We start from the raw sequence: 15,649 nt of genomic DNA on the forward strand, positions 1-15,649 counted from the left end.
TCCAAGCAAAACTAACATTTCCTCCTCGGGAATAGGGAGTCTCCCAGTACGAATCTTGAATTAAATGTTTTTCTGGTTGAAAAAAATCTACATACTTAAAAATAAGAGTAGCACACCTAATGAATAACAGATCTATAGGAAGAGTGAAAAAATAAATAAACTCGCTCCCCACTGCGGGGAAGCAATAGATGATTGTGCACAGAACAGATCTGATGAAATGTTCTTGGAAAAGACTCTTAAAACTTGTAATAAACTGTGAAATTTCCGTTTGAATCCCTGGGTTCATGCTTTCTCCCCAAATAAACAGCCACAGAACACGTCAGGCCCGAGTCAAGGGGGCAGGGCTGGCTCCTGTGCTGATCTCCTTTTCTCTGCGAAGCTCCTCTAACTGTCCCGCAGCATTTGCCTGCATTTCCTCTGGATTTTGATTCGTACAGATGTCTGGTTATGCAAGACTCTTTCCCATTTTTGGCAAAGGAAGTCACTCAAGGAGGCTTGGAAAGGCACTTCCTCGGGCTGCCAGCCAGCGGAGCCGGGGCAGAGGCCCTGGGCGCCCCGGCTCTTCCTGGGGATGTCTCCTTGGAGCAGGATGCCTTTCCAGAAGCCCCAGCAGATTCCTTGTCATGTGTGGGTCATGCGCTCCTGCCTGAGCAGAGCCTGGTGACGAGGACCTAACTGTCCTCCCTGCTCTGGGGCTGACCCTGGAGCTGAGCCGTGCGCGGAAGGTGGACAAGGGAATACCACGGGGGCCAGTTACGAGGAAGGAGGGGTGGCGGATGGCAGGTGGACGGCAAGTCTCTGCTGCAGCGACGGCTCGCCGACCCTCGCGCTCTGGAGAGACTCGCGCAAGTTGCAAAGTCATAAGCGAGTCCCAAGGGGTCCATAATGATAGTCACTGGAGAGCAATGGTTCTCAGTGCGGTTTATTACCCCATGGGGGCATTGAGAAACGTAGGAGGGGCTTTTAAACATCAAATGCATTGAGATATAGTATGTATTGTATGCATACGTATACATACAATAGGATGCACCCATTTTAAGTGTACAGTTTGATGCATTTTGACAAATTTATATAACTGTGTAACTATTAGCACAATCAAGACAGAGGACATGCCCATCACCCCAAAAGTATTCCTCATATCCTTTTGCAATAAAGTGCCCCCACCCCATATAATTACTGACTGACCTTTTGTAATTATAGATTAGTTTTCCATGTTAATTCCGTATCCATAGAATAAGACAACGTGTGCTCTTTCGGCTTCTGCATGTTTTTGAGGTGCATCCAAATTTAATTGGTGAGTATTTAATCTGTGGATATACCACAGTTTGTTTATCCATCCACCTGTTCATGGACATTTCCAGTCTGTCAACCCGTTGTTTCCACTTTTCATGAATAAAGCTGCTCAAGCCTTTGTCAGGATGTGTCTTGCATTTCTCGTGGGTAAATATGTCGAACGGAATGGCCGGGTTAAATGGCAAGTGACTGACTAAAAGTGCCGATGGCACAGTTTATGCTCCCACCAAACACGTGCTACATCCGTCTTTGTCATTTTAGTCGTTGCTGTGGGTGTGAACTGCCACTTAATTGCAGTTTTAATTTGCATTTCCCTATGACTGATGAAGTTGAGTACTGTTTCACACTCGCGGGCCATTTGTATATCTTCTTTTGTGAAGTGTCTGTTCTAATCATTTGCCTCCCTTTAAAAAAAACTTTTTTATTTTGAAATAATTTTAGATTCACAGAAAAGTTGCAGATACAGTACAGAGTTCCCTAGTACCTTTACCCAGCTTCCCCAGTGATATTATCTTATATAACATTATCAAATCAAAGCATATCAAAACCAGAAAACTAACATTGGTACCAAACTGTTAATTAAGCAACTTGTTTGAATTTCACCAGTTTCCTCCCCCTCTCTCTCAGTATCGAGTCCATGAATTTATAGATTTGTGTAACCATGACCACAATCAGGGCGTAGAACTTTTTCATAACCCCGAAGAAACTCTCCCATACTATCCCATTATACTCACATTCTCTCTCAAATCCCAACCCCTGGCAACCACGATTTTGGTCTTTAGCTATATAAGTTTGCTATTTTAAGAATATTATATAAATGGAACCATACAGTATTTAATCTTTTGAGGTTGACTTTTCTCCCTCAGTATAATACATTTGTGAGCCATTCAAGTTGTTGCATGGATCAGTAGTTTGTTCCTTTTTTGCTGAACAGTATTCCTTTTTATGGATATATCACAGTTTATCCATTCACCCATTGAAGGACATTTGCGTTTCTGGAATAAACCCCACTTGGTCATAACTTATTATTCTTTTGATATATTGTTGTATTTTCTTTGCTAACACTGTGTTGATAATTTTTGCGTCTTTGTTCATGGAAAACATTGGTACGTTGTTTTCTATTTTTTGTGATTTCATTATCTAGTTTTGACATCACGATGCTGATGCTAGTCTCATGAAATTATTTGAAGTGTTTTCTCCTATTTTCAGGAAGAGATTACGTAGAGTTGACGTTATTTCTTCTTTAATTGTTTGGTAGAATATACCAGTGAAACCACCTGGCCCTGGATAGTTCTTTTTTGGAATGGTTTTAACTACAAATTCAATTTCTTTAAGAGTTTTAGAACTATTTAGATCATCTGTTTCATCTTGGGTAAGTTTTGGTAGTTTGTAGTTTTTGAGGAATTGAGTCCTTTCATCTAAGTTATTGATTTTATGTGTTCAGAGTTGTTTGTAGTATTTGCCAAGTTTCCTTTTAACATCTACAAGGTCTGAAACGTTGATATGTCTTCTTTTATTTCTGATATTGGTAATTCATGTCTGCTCTCTTTTTGTTTGGTATTCAGTTTTGCCGAAGTTTTATTGATCTCAGTTACTTCAAAGAACCGGCTCTTGTTTCCATTGATTTTCTCCACAGTGCCTTGTTTTAAATTTCATTGATTCTTTTTCTTTATTTTTTCCTTCCTTCTACTTGATTTGAACATATTTTGCTCTTTTAAAATAGGTTCTTGAAGTGAAAGCTCGGATTATTGTTTTGAGATCTTTCTTCTTTTCTTTTTTTTTTTTCTTTTTTTTTTTTTGCTGTACGCGGGCCTCTCACTGTTGTGGCCCCTCCCGTTGCGGAGCACAGGCTCCGGACGTGCAGGCTCAGTGGCCATGGCTCACGGGCCCAGCCACTCTGCGGCATGTGGGATCCTCCTGGACCGGGGCACGAACCCGTGTGCCCTGCATCGGCAGGCAGACTGTCAACCACTGCGTCACCAGGGAAGCCCTCTTCTTTTCTAATATAAACATTTAGTGTCATAAATTTCCTTCTAAGAGCTGCTTTAGCTGCATACCACAGATTTTAATATGTTATATTTTCATTCAGTTAAATATAATATTTAATTTCCCTTGAGGCTTTATCTTTTTACTTAGATTATTTAGAAGTGTGTTATTTACTTTTTAATCATTTAGAGATATTTCTTATCTTTCTGTTATTGATATCTAGTTTGGCTCCATTATTATTAGAGAATATACTTTGTGTGATTCAATTCTCTTAGCTTTGTTAAAGATTTTTAATGACTCTAGGTATCATTTATTTTGGTAAATGTTTCCTGTGCACTTGAAAAATACTTGTGTTCTGCTCTGGTTGGGTGAAGTATTTAATAAAATCAGTTAGATCCCACTGGTTGACACTGATATTCAGTTCTTTATCCTTGCTGATTTTCTAGCCTATTTGTTTTCAGAGAGGAGTGTTGAAATCTCCAACTATAATTCTGGATTTGTCTATTTCACCTTCTACTTCTGTCTTCATGAATTTTGCTTCATGTATTTTGAAGCTGTGTTATTAGGTGCATATACATTTAGGATTGTTGTATCTTCTTGGTGAATTGACACTTTCATCATCAACTTCCCTTTTTATCTATGATATTTTTTTCTGAAGTTAATTTATGAATTTTTTCTCTGAAGTCCGCTTTATTTGTTATCAATATAGGCACCCCATTTTAAAATTTGTGCTTGCACGGTATATCTTTTTCCATCCTTTAAACACTAACCTACCAATATTATATTTGAAATGAGTTTCTTGTAGATAGTATATTGGTGGGTGATTTTTAAAAATTCATCCTGAAAATCCCTGTCTTTTATTTTTATATATATTTTTAATATATTTATATTTTATTTTACATACTTATATATTTATTTCATATATATAGTGTATATATACTATTATTTATTTTTTAATTTTAAAATATTTTTTGGTTTTGGAACTAATCTTTTTATGTATTTAATTTATTTTTTTAACATCTTTATTGGAGTATAATTGCTTTACAATGGTGTGCTTGTTTCTGCTTTATAACAAAGTGAATCAGCTATACATATACATATATCCCCATATCCCCTCCCTCTTGCGTCTCCCGGCCACCCTCCCTATCCCACCCCTCTAGGTGGTCACAAAGCACTGAGCTGATCTCCCTGTGCTATGTGGCTGCTTCCCACTAGCTATCTCTTTTACACTTGGTAGTGTATATATGTCCATGCCACTCTCTCACTTCGTCCCCGCTTACCCTTCCCCCTCCCCGCGTCCTCAGGTCCATTCTCTACATCTGCGTCTTTATTCCTGTCCTGCCCCTAGTTTCTTCAGAACCTTTTTTTTTTTTTAGATTCCATATATATGTGTTAGCATATGGTATTTGTTTTTCTCTTTATGACTTACTTCACTCTAATCCCTGTCTTTTAATTTAGACTGCTTACATTGAAAGTAACTGTTGATCTGTTTGGATTCAGGCCCACCACTTTATTATTTGCTTTTTGTCCCCCCTCCCCCTTCTAAAAATTCTTCTGTTTCCTTGTTCTTGCCTTTGATTTGGTCATTTGAACATTCTTTGGTATTCTACTTTAATTTATCTATTGCATTGTTGATTATGTATCTTTTTACATTTTTTGGTAGTTTCCTGGCAATTACAATATGCATACTTAAACTTTTACAGTCTACTTAGAATAAATATTTTACCATTTCAAGTGTCTTGTAGAAATCCTACCACCACGTATGTTGCTGTGCTCTCCATCCTTTATGTTGTAGTTGTCTTATATAATATATCTACATAGGCTGAAAACTGCATGAGACAATATTATAAAATTTGCTTTTAATAATCAAACATATTTTAAAGAACTCAAGTGGAGAAGAAGAGTTTCCCAGATACGTACCATATTTTTTGCTCTTCCTTCCTAGGTTTCCCTTATGTGCAAAGAACTTCTTTTAGTTATTCTTTTAGGGTATATTTGGTGGTAGCAAATTATCTTAGTTTTCCTTTATCTAAGAATGTCTTTATTTCACCTTCATTCCTGAAGGTTATTTTTGCTGTGTACAGAATTCTGAGTTAATTTTCTTTTCTTTCAGTGTTTGGAAAATGTACCACTTCCTTCTGGCCTCCATGGTCTCTGGAGAGAAATCTTCAGTCATTCAAATTACTGTTCTTTGATAGGCAATGTGTCATTTATCTCTACAATGAAGATATCTTTCTGTCTTTAGTTTTCAGAAGTTTGATTGTGAGGGTCTGAGTGTGAATTTATCTGGCTTTTTCTTGTTTGGAGTTCACTTAGCTTTGTGAACCTGAGAAGGAGAGAAGGATAAGAGGGAGGGTCAGGCTCTGCCTGTGATGTGGGCAGAAACTCCTCAGCCAGACTTGTCTACAGAGCTACATGTGGTGGGATTTAAGGTTCTGCAAAAAGGAGCTGCAGGAGCCCCACTGAGATAATTATTATACTGGTGTTTTCCAAGGTATGTCTTGGTCAGGTTGGCCAAGCAGATGGAGACAATAGAAATTCCAGGGCCTGGATGTGTGCCATAGCTCCTGTTCGGGGCCTGCTGTTGGCCTCTCTACACATGATTCTCTGGTCACTGGGACCACCCATGGTGGCCTAAAGGGCTTGAGTTTGGAATGACCCTTTTTCTTATCACTGATGTGGGAGGAGGGAACTTTAAACAGATGAAGTCAATGGGCATCTGTTGGCCAACTTTCCAAGGATGCCTCCAAATGTGCAGGGCCGTTAACATGCCTGTTGAGGGCCTGGCTGGGGTGGGCACAAGTTGGGGGAAGCATGCAGCAGCAGCCAATGGAGAGATGGTCCAGGCGGAGAAGAGAATAAACAGATGTGATGCAGTCAAGTGACCTCTAAAGAGGTGGCCTGGAGCCATTGCTCCCGCTACTATCCCGTCTCAGACCACCTTCCTCTCCAGGCCCAGCCTGTCTTACCTGGCACTCAGGGAACTGAGGCTTTGCTGGTCAGTCAGCATGGACATGAATGCACGTGTCCTGGCTGGGTGAGGACAGGCTGGAACCAGAGGGGACAGACTGAGCAGGAGGGGAGGTGGGGCACTCCTTGGCATTGATGCCAGAGGAGAAGTGGGGGCTGCTGGAGAGGACACCCCCAGGTGAAGATTTTAAAGGCAGAGCTGCTCTGGGGCCTCTGAGTGGATGCAGATGCCCAAGAGGAGACCTGGCTGCAACACAGATGGTTAGGAAGCTAGAGGCCCAGGGGCAGCTGGGCAGCCCACCTAGGGCGTGTGCTCCCCTGGGCAGGGTGCAGGGGGGTTCCAGGCTCGGGGCCCAGTGGCGCATGGGGCTCCCTGGGAGGTGGGGCCGGAGGGGAGGGTGGAGGGATGTGGATCCACAGTGTGGAGGGGGCACTGCGGCTGAGCGTGGGCCGAGATGCCCTGTCAGGGGCGGCCTGGGGGCAGGGCTGCCCCACAGCACACACACGGAGGTGAAGCCCTTCCAGAGCACGAGGCCTGGGGAACAGAGCCGTGATGAGGAGCTTTGAGTATCCACTGCCTTGGCTTTAATACAACTTATGGAATTGTAAGCTTATATAATTTAGTTTTTGGTAGTGGGTGTGTTTGGCAACTGCAAAATTCCTGAACACGTATCAGCCTCCACGTGGGCTCTGATGCGCCGCTGGGTGCGGGTGGGGCGTGGAGAGACCATCGTGGTGGTCGGGGTGGGCCGTGTACCTCGGGGGACACAAGGAGATTTGGGCCGAGGGGCCTCACGCCTGCTGCCGGCTCCACAGGAACAGGACCTCGGGGCCTCCTGTGCCCGCTGACTCACTGGGCCCCTGGCTGCTCTGGGCCGCTCACTTCCTCATGACACACGGGTCGGCTGCCGCTGCCTACACGTGTTTCAAATCTGAGGGACACGGCTTCGTGCTGACGTCCCAGTGCCTCTCGGAGGGCCCTGGCATGTGCCCAGTCGGGCCAGCTCCTGGGCCCACCAACAGCTTCCGAGCAGGGGGAGCCGGGAGTCCTGGGGCCAGGCGCTGAGATCCCTGGAGGCCCCGAGGCTGTCCCAGGCCACACTGACCACCAGCCTAGCCTCCCGCACTCATCTGTTTTTTGTCAACTACTCTTTTCTGAGCACCCGGCTGCCCTCTCCTCTTGGGGTATGAACGGCACATTTTGGGACAAGACTCAGTCATGCCCGAGCCCCTTCAGCCACAGGTGGCCTGTGCTGGCTGCAGTCCATGGGCCGCAGTCTGTGGGCCATGCTGCTGGGCGGCCTGATGGGCAGGGAGCGCTAAGCAGTGTCCGCGTCAGCCCGCAAGGCCCGCAAACAGGCCCGAGTCATACCTCTGCCTGCTGTGTGCACTTAAACAACGGTCCTGAGCTGTACTCTCACTTTATTTTGCTCTCGGCAGTGTATTTTTGATCCATACGTCACATCCTGGGCAAGCTGTCTTTGCAGCCATTTGAAGTCAGGCCACGCTGGCCTGAGTCCTGGCTCCTCCCGTCGGGCTATGAGTTTGGCCTTGTTTTCAGCCCGGCTGACAGTGAGTGGCGACAACGCTCACCCAGAAGTTGTTGAAGGAGTGAATGTGTGAAAAAGAAGCCTTTGCAGAGAAAATATTATTGCACATTGACAATGGGAGTTAATTTCGTAACTCAAGGACATCTCCCAGCTGGTGACTTTTCTGGGTGTTTTAGTTGTTCTGTTTGTGGGGAGTTGGTCACCTCTCCAGACCCCATGGGAGAACTCCAAAACCCATTATTGGGCCCAGGGCAGGTCCAGCCCCCGCTCCCTTTCCTGGCCCAGAAGAAGGAGGCGTCTGGGATTTGCTCAGCCAGCGGGAGGACCCTGTCCATCTCCCGTGGACCGAGGGCACCTCTGCCCGGAATCAGGGCCGCTGTCTGGGCTGCGGTGCCCGGGCAGTGGGCTCCCCTCAGCCCTTTCCCTGTGGACGGGCCCAGCCTGTCGCTGTAAGGAACCCTCGTCGTCCCACCCAGCCCCGGGCCCCCTGCCTCCCCTCAGGGCTTGTGGCTCTTCGATTGGGGATTATCTGAGAGATGCCTATCCCCCTCTGGACTGCGGGGTCCAGCGCCCCAGGCAGCCCCAGGGCTTTCTGTCTGTCCTGGGGTTTGCACCCCGCACAGCCCCCTTCTGTCTGGGTTCTTTCCCTTGTTCTCTGCTCTTCATCCCTTTTGATGCTTCGGTTTCTTTCTGCCCCCATTGGCCCTCATGGCCCTCTCTGTGGTCAGCTTCCTTTTCTCCCCGGCAAACTGCTGAAATCCTCAGAAAACCCACAGTCCCAGAGCTGAAATGTTTTGGCCTCTTTCCTTCAAGAAGCCACAGGCCAAGAAAGGGGGACTTCCCAGAGCTGTCAGGGGGCGTGATGGAAGCCATCTGGGGCCACGTCCAAGCCAAGAGTCTGTCCTCCCTAACCTCAGCTTTCCGCAGAAGTTGAACGCTCCGTGGGACAGTGCCCGGAGTTGGGTGTGGTGTGGAAAACTGGAGGAGTGATTCCAGAATCTGGTTATCTGAGCTCCATCCTTTAAAGGTCCCAGGCCTTCCCCAAGCCTGCCCAGAGACCAGAACCGAAGGGCGGCCTGCAGAACCGAGGAAACTGCCCCGCCTGCCCCTGAATCAGCTGATGGGCGTCTGCAGCTCCACAGAAGGAGGGCTGGTGGTGGGCCGGACCCGGGGTCCCCAGCTCAGCCCGCCCGACGCCAGCAGTTCCAAGCAGAGGACTTCCTAGGATGCCCACCGCCACTGTCCTCGGGACAGAAGTCCAGTGGGCTCACTTCTCCGTCCCCTCTGGTTCCTTTGGGGCGTCGTTCCCCACCGCCACCCCCCCGCTAGAATTCTGGGTCTAGGGTGACCAGCCTTGGTGAGTCCCTCCGACGTCCAGTTCTCCTGTCTGTCCTCTGGGTGGTCTGGACCCTGTCCTTCCCTCTACGTCTTTCACTCCAGGACCTATTGTCTCCAGGCCCAGTGTAGTTTCCAGCAGGCCCGAGTCTAGGCCAAGTGTGTCCCCTTGCTGGGTCAACAGAGGACTAGCCCTCCAGCCACTTTGGAACCTTGGGGACAGCACCTCTGAGTTGCTGTCAAATGTTCTGCTCCACCTTCCTCTCGGCCTAGCCGCTCAGGCCAGCATTCTCTGGTCTGTGTCCAAGCAGCAGGCTTCCTTCCTTCCTCTGAGAGGTTTTCCCAAACCCACCTCTGCCACCATGGAGCCTGGCCTCATCCAGCCTGGGGGCAGAGCCATTGCCAGGCCACCTGAACCTGGCCGTGCCGGCCAAGTCCCCACTGCCGTTCTGCCCTTGGCATAAGCCATTCACCCCTGTGTCACTGCTGGGATCCTCACACGGCTGGGTCCCCACCATTTACAAAGCACAGGCCATGTGGTCAGTGCCACGAGCGGGGCCCTCACCTCTGTGAAGGTCGCCCCCATCCGCACGCTGGGATCCTGAATGCTCCCACACAGGGAACGTTTCCTTGTGCTGAGAGGTTTTCTGTGCTGTTGGACATTTACACTGCCTCCAGAATTTGAGTAAATATTTACATTTCAGACTAATTTATTAGTAAATATTCCTAAAAAGAGTCACTGACTCCAGAGGAATGAAATTTTGTGGACGTTTGTGCCTATTTTTAAATCAAGATCTAATTTCCAGTAGGAAAAAGTGCAAACCCTGAGTGTACAGCTCTGTAGACGTTCCCTATTGTTGCTCGCACACCACCTCCCAGATTAGGGGTCCCCCTACCCCCAGAAGCAGCCCCTCTACTCAATACCTTAGCTTCACCTCCAAGTAACCACTGTTGTGATCTCTATTGCCGTATGTTAATTTTGCCCAGCCCAGAACTGCGTATAAAGTATAAGCTCTGGTATCTGGATTCCATCGCTCAGCATAAGAGTTTTGGTGTGTGTGCCAGTTGTTCATTCCTTTGTATTGTTCAGTGGTACCCCGTTGTATAGCTGTACCTCATCTGCTGACCCCTTGATTTTAGGGAGATCCATTTAAGACTTCTGACCTCCCAAACTCTAAGATAATAGATTTATGTTCTTTTAAATTTTTGGTATTTTGTTATAGCAACAATAAGAAACTAACACAGGGGTGCTGGAGTAATCAACTACAATTGTGGATTTGTTTGTTTCTCCTTTCAGCTTTTTTTTGCTTTGTATATTTATATTTTGCAGCTCTGTTGTTTGCTACATACACATTTAGGTTTGTGATGTCTTCTTGATAGATGGATCCTTTCATCGTATGTAACGTCCCTCTCTGTTGGTTATTTTCTTTTGTCTGAAGTCTACTTTATCTGATATTAATATAGTCACTCTTGATTAATGTTTGCGTGATATATCTTTATCTATCCTTTTACTTTCGAACTGCCTATATCATTACATTTAAAGTTAATATCTGTGGACAGTATATGGAAGAAGCAAAATTTCTCTATTTGCAAAATTTCTCTATAGCATGATTTTGTTTACAGAAAATTCTGAAGAACACGCAAAAAACTATTAGAATTAATAAGAGAGTCAGCAAGGTGACAAGATACAAGATTAATATAAAAAATCAACTGTATACACTATACACTAGTAATGAACAATTTGAAATGAAGTTAAGAAAACAATTTCATTTACAATAGCATGAAAAAGGATAAAATACTTAGAAATAAATTTACCAAAGGAAGTGAATGGCTTATACGCCAAAATTTACAAAATATTGTTGAAAGAAATTAAAGAAGATGCAAGTAAGTGGAAAGACACCCCATGTACATGAATTGAAAGACATAATATTGTTAAGAGGGCAATACTCCCCAAACTGATCTACAGATTCATCAAAATCCATATTAAAATCCCACCTGGCTTTTTTGTTGTTGTTGCAGAAATTGACAGGATGATCCTAAAATTCATATGGAAATTCAAATCATATATCTGATAAGGGACTCATATCCAGAATGTATAAAGAACACTTAAAACTCAACAATGAAAAGACCGATTAAAAAGTGGACAAAGCGGGGCTTCCCTGGTGGCACAGTGGTTAAGAATCCGCCTGCCGATGCAGGGGACACAGGTTCGAGCCCTGGTCTGGGAAGATGCCACATGCTGAGGAGAGACTAAGCCCGTGCACCACAACTACTGAGCCTGTGAGCCACAACAAGAGAAGCCACTGCACTGAGAAACCCACGCATCTCAATGAAGAGAAGCCCCCACTCGCCGCAACTAGAGAGTCTGCGCGCAGCAATGAAGACCCAATGCAGCCAAAAATAAAACAGATAAATTAAAAAAAAAAAAAAGAAAATTGTAAAAAAAAAAAAAAAGTGGACAAAGGGGACTTCCCTGGTGGTGCAGTGGTTAATACTCCAAGCTCCCAACACAGGGGGCCCGGGTTCCATCCCTGGTCAGGGAACTAGATCCCACATGCATGTCACAACTAAGACTTTGCATAAGAGTTCGCAATCTGCAACTAAGGAGCCCACGTGCTGCAACTAAGAAGCCCGCCTGCTGCAACTAAGACCCAGTTCAATCAAATAAATTAAAAAAAAAAAGTGGACAAAGAACTTGAATAGACATTTATCCAAAGAAGACATAGAAACGGCTAATAGTACGTGAGAAAATACTCAATATCATTAATCATTAGGGAAATGCAAATCAAGACGTCAAAGAGATCCCATTTCACACTCACGAAGGCTAGCGTAAAAGACACGGGTATTATAAGTGTTGGGGGGATGCAGAGCAATTGGAAGCTCATCCACTGCTCATGAGGATGTTAAATGGTGCAGCCACTTTGGAAAACAGTTTTCCAGTTCTTCAAAAAGTTAAACATAGAGTTACCATATAACCCAGCAATTCTACCCCTCGGATACACCCAAGAGAATTGAAAACAACGTACACGCAAAAATTTGTACTCCAATGCTTATAGCGGCATTACTCATAATAGCCAAAAAATGGAAATAATCTGTACGTCCATCAGCTGGTGACTGGATAAACAAAAGGTGGTCCATCCACACAGTGACGTAATTCAGCCATAAAAAGGGATGAAGTACTGACGTATGCTACAACATGGATGGGCCATGAAAACATTGTACTAAGTGAATGACTCCAGTCACATGAAGCCACATGTTGTATGATTCCATGTACATGAAATGTCCAGAATAGGAAAATCCACATAGACAGAAAGTAGATTAGTAGTTGCCAGGCCCTGTGAGGGTGGGGAATGGGAAAGACTGCTGGCGAGTAGAGAGTTTCATTTTGGATGAAAATATTCAGGAATTAGATGATGGTGGTGGTGCACCTCTCTGTGAATATGCCAAAACCCACTGAATTTTACACTTTAAAATGGTGAGCTTTATGGTATGTGAATTATATCGCTAAAAAATTTAGTTGTACTCCTGGTTTAAAGAAAAAAAGAGAGAAAAGAGAAAAAGAAGTTGCACAGGTCCCCCGAGAAATGTGAGCCTATGAAAAGTATAAAAAATAAATTATAAATCACCCGTAAGTCCACCCAGCAGCCCATCTTATCCACTTGTAATATTTTTGTATATAATCTTCCACAATATTTTCCACACATGCGTACATTTGCACATCCATACTTTTTTTTTTTTTTTGTGGTACACGGGCCTCCCACTGTTGGGGCCTCTCCCGTTGTGGAGCACAGGCTCCGGACGTGCAGGCTCAGCGGCCACGGCTCACGGGCCCAGCCGCTCCGCGGTTGTCGGATCCTCCCGGACCAGGGCACGAACCCGTGTCCCCTGCCTCGGCAGGCGGACTCTCAACCACTGCGCCACCAGGGAAGCCCCCATACGTTGTTTTTAAAAGCAGGATCCTCTGCAGGTACCTGCTTGTAACTTGCCTTTTTCCCATGTATCAATAGAATACAAACCCCTTTCATTTCAGTAAATATACATTGCTGTTTAAAAAAATAAAAAAATCAAGTGAGTGTCCCTGTGGTCAAAGGACAAGGACCACAGCTTGAAGGAGGCAGCCCTTCCGGCCTTCGTAGCCCGACTGGCTTCAGTCTGCAGAGGGCAGGACAGACATGCGAGGGAAGTGGGGGCCACTGAGAGAGAGGCGGACCACAGGGGATGCCGAGCTCACAGCCCCTGGGGGTACCAGCCAGGAGGGGAAGGGTGGCCCCGACCCCAGAGCAGGTATGGGTGGGTTTCAGGATGTACAGAGGGCCCGGGGCTCAGCCCCTGCGCTGCGGGCGGGATGCCCATCTGCCTTCCAGAGTGCTCTAGCATGCGGGCAAACTGCGTCATGTCTTCATTTTTCACTAGTCGGGAGGATTAAAATGTTATCAAAACAGAAAAAGAAATATTATTCATGGGACATGGCCCAACTGTGCTGTCTCTATGTTCACATGCAGGAGAAGGGCTTTGAAAAAATCACAATTCACCAGAAGGAGACCGAGAATCTAAATATTTACAGGCTTCCAGAGCAGCAGCTGGCCTGTGGCTCCCACCTTCTATCCCACGTAGAGAGCTGCCTCCTCCAAGGGGTCTGGGTCAGCCCCCAGGTGGACTCGCCAGCCCTGCCGTGTACTTCATTCTCAGCTCAGTGGGGAGATGGGGCATGTCCAAGGTAGGGGGCGGGAGGGTCTTGGCAGGCTGCTCATCTGTTTGTGGCCGTCCACGTGGCGTCTGTGCGTGTGCATGTGTGTTCACATGTGTGCCAGTAAGACAGAGAGAACCCCTGAGGCAGAGACATGGAGGGGAAGAGGGTGATGCGCCTGCAGGGAGACCTGCTTGGACTCAGGGTACCAGTGAGAGCACGGGCAGGTGGGTCCCCGTGTGGGTCATCTGGGTCCATGATGAACCATGGAACCTTTGCCCAGTCACACAATACAATAAACATATGTATGTTGTTGGCCCGTTGGTGACCCTCAAGTCCTTGGAGGTGCCTGAAGATCATGGCTGCTGTGACGGAAGAATTCCGGGTTTGGACTCGGAAAGCGTTGGGTCCAACTGCCCGGTCTGCTCCCCTGATGTCCACGGCCACCCTGTCATCCAGGGCCCCTACCCCTGTCCCTGGTGGACATCTCAGTGAGGGGTGAGGGTAGGACCACCCAGCCAGGTGAGCTCACCTGCCGTGTGCCTGCCGCTTGGTGCCACCATCCCCCACCCCCGAGCTGCTGTCAGGCTGTGGATGGCTCAGACCGGCACTCGGAGGCTCTCACCCCTCTGCTCTGCGTTGTTACTGCTCCTCCCGTGGCCGCCAAGTCAGATGACCCCTTTCGCTGTCATCAAGTCCTGGAACTGCCTGGCTAGCGGGCCTGGGTGTCTGCTCCTCTCCGTCTGTCGTCACCAAGGGTGGCCCACACTGTCCCCTGACCCTGTCCAGCCTCCCGGTCTCTCCTCTGGGCTGCCCTGGGCTCTGCAAACTTGAGGCCTTCCCAGGGCACCTAAGAGCTGTGCGGTTTTGGGGAAATCACGACTCTCCCTGGAAGGGCGTCCTCACCCCACTGTGACAGCATGGGAGCCCGTTACCTGCTTGGACGCAGCGTACGTGCAGGCTCCTTAAATCAGGGGCCCACGGGGAGGGTGCTTTACTCCAGGAAATAATGCTGGGCCATCTAGGAAAGAGGTCCCCACCCTCTGCTAAAGGCCGGTGGTTCCCAGCAAACCCTGGATCTGAGCCCACCAGCTGGGGGCTGAGCTGCAGGGTGACCTGCCGGGAGCCCATGCTGGGGTGATTTCGTCTGCACCTCCAAGGCTGACTGGGGCGGCTTCCTGGAAGTCAGGAGGTCACTCCATCTGGACGAGTCCCCGCCCCCAAGGCTGCGAGGCCCCGCGCACGGTGCTCCTGGAATCTGGTGGCGGTTAGGGTTAGAGTGACTGTTAGGAATCTGGCGGGGGGGCGTGGGAGTGGGGCGGGCCTGGCTCCTGCTGTGAATCCCCTGCCATCCCCCCTGCCGTGGTGGGTGGGTGAGGGAGGGCCTGGGACCCTGGAGGGCGCCGTGTGCTGAGAAGGCAGCTGGCCGAGGTGCTGCCTCCCCCACCCCTTCTCCTGCACGTCCCCTCGTGCACCCCAGGCGGGGCTTGGCACGCTCCCCACTCAAAGGCCCATTTCCTTTCTTCTGATCCAGAAGAAATCCTCCTGCAGCTGTGCTCTCCTCGACGTGTTTGTTTAGAGTCAAGTGACATGTTACAGGGAAGGGGTGATTCACAGCAGCCCTTGCTCCTGATGCAACACGAGAGGCCCGGGCTTCCGGAGTGGAGACCAAGCCCCGACCTTGTCTCGATGGTGTGTGGGAGCGGGCAGGCACATGGACCCAGACCTCAGCCCTGCGGGGTCCATTTCCCAGCAGGGGTGCGGGCAGGCCACTGGGCATATCCTCCTCCTTCCACGCCACGGGATGCCCTACGTGGGCCCAAGTGCC

The sequence above is a fragment of the Delphinapterus leucas genome, chromosome 4, assembly GCF_059928025.1.
Source record: "Delphinapterus leucas isolate spDelLeu-1000000601 "Yukka" chromosome 4, BTC_Dleu_Yukka2, whole genome shotgun sequence".
In the NCBI taxonomy this organism is placed as follows: Eukaryota; Metazoa; Chordata; class Mammalia; order Artiodactyla; family Monodontidae; genus Delphinapterus; species Delphinapterus leucas.